Source organism: Platichthys flesus, chromosome 2, assembly GCF_949316205.1.
Source record: "Platichthys flesus chromosome 2, fPlaFle2.1, whole genome shotgun sequence".
NCBI lineage: Eukaryota > Metazoa > Chordata > Actinopteri > Pleuronectiformes > Pleuronectidae > Platichthys > Platichthys flesus.
The window spans coordinates 13,224,376-13,226,529 of NC_084946.1; positions in this window are offsets into that span (position 1 = coordinate 13,224,376).

The following is a 2,154-nucleotide window of genomic DNA, read 5'->3' on the forward strand; positions in this document are numbered from 1 at the left end:
TAGAGACAAGGTTTATAAAGACGTGCAATCAAAATGTTTGGGTATTTATGAGTTTTCAAAGCAAGCAAATTTCAAAGTTATATAGGTATTCAAATTATTTTTTAAGCTTGGAGGAGGAGAAAGGACCAGTGCCTCTCAAGGTTGGTCTGATTGTAGTTGAAGTGAGCTGGTGTCCTTGCACTGTCCAGTCCTTGTATTTTCTCTTGTGTTTGTGAAGCTGTATGGGTGTGAGGGTTCGTGGCATTTTATGTGTGTGTGTGTGTGTGTGTTTGTCTGTGTGTGTGTGTGTGTGCCTATGCGTGCACTTGCTTGCATGTACACATTAATAAAACATTAATATTGACAGCTACTCCTAACACAAAACAAGTCTGGAATTCATTAAAGACACTTTAGCATTCAGCAATACAACACGATCAAATACTGAATACATGTTGCATGCCTGAAAAAAAATGCAACAGTTTTACAAACTCAGTCCCTCACAAACAAAACATTTCAGCAGACATAAATAAATCCAAGTCTTTGCAGCATTAATCAAATACATTTTTCACAAAGCTAAAGATAACGGTTTACATAGAATAGAACTGGTTAAAACATCTTAAATTGTTTGTCCTTGAGCATCACTAGAGTACATAATAACATTGATACACTACCTCCAAAATACAGCCATGAGGGAAGATTGAGATCGTTAAACCACCTGAGCACCAGACAGAATTTCACAAGCCTTCAGCTGATGAAAATGCATCACAACCTCCATTCAATGACTACAGTGCTGAAAGTGTCTGGTGTTCAGAAGGGGGGACAAGGCTACTTTCCTAACATAAAAAATGGCCCAGTTCTCAGAAAGGGGTCCGGAAAACGCAACTCAGGATGTTAAACCGGATGTAAAAATATAAAAGTATTTTCTCGGAAGAAAAAAAAATATGGGGTACAAAAATCCAAACAGGGAAATAAAGTGCAATTGGTGGGACCGAGGCATAATTCAAAGAAACAACAAGGTTTAAAACAGGAGCACGATCAAAAGGGACAGGCATAAAACAGAGGTTTGGAAAGCTAAGCATAAGATAATCTTGCAGAGAGCAAGAGTGGGCAACCGGGTACTGTACCTGACTGTATTTAAGGGCTAGCCATCAATGTGCAGGCTGGGTCATGAGGTGGGTGGCTGAAGCCTTTCTTTGAGCAATTAAATGAAGGAGACATGGAAGTTAAGATGAAACCATGAGGGAAAAGAAGGTACACGCTCACCACTGTAGGGTTAATGACCTTGGAGATGGGGAATGGACTAATAAATATAAATATCACTATTTGGAATTTCTGCAGAAGGAGAGAGTAAAACTAAATCGGTTTTAAAAAAGCCTATCAGACTTGGTGGGGATTCAAACATTTGGCCGTGTATATATATTCTCGATTTTTAACGTCAGTCTACAAAGCGGAGTACCGCCCCCTCGAGACGGTGTCTCTCCTCCTTTAATGCCAACTTGACCACCAGCAGCTCCTGCCTGCCAATGTCATAAGTCCTGCAGATGACAGCTTCCAGGAGAAGCAAAAATTCTCATGACAGCAATAAAAAAAATTCTGCAATAAAAGAAAGTAACATAAAATAGTGGATTACCATGTCCTTCAGGGTGGTCCCTTCTGGTTGTGTGCCTGCAGGTCACGGTCAGAGTGAAGGAACCGTATGAAGATGTGTGTTAAAAGCAGTCGATCCAGAGGTAGATGTAGAACTTTCCAAGAGAAATGAACAGACCAGTGTGCCTCGTTTTGAGGAATCACTTGAAGTGTTTAAAACGACCAATTTAGACACATGTTCTTGGATAAAGTTATGACTTGATTTTGGGTGCTGAACAAACAGCTTTCACATGACTATATTCTGATTGCTCCATGTAATGAATATTTTATGTTATTATCGAGGGGTGATAAAAATCTTTGGATCATTATGAAACTGTGGTGGGACAAGTTAGACGGCAGGGCTGACAGGTACTAAATAGACTGCATGTAAATCAGCACCAACAATAAACCTGTATTCAAAACTCCTGTCCCTGACACGCATGGTTATTGTTTTCCCCCAGACAAGCCCAGCCAACATGATGGAACCGAATCCCAACCAGAATATCACTTGTCTAAACCTTGTCTAAACCTGGTCTAACCCTTCAGTTT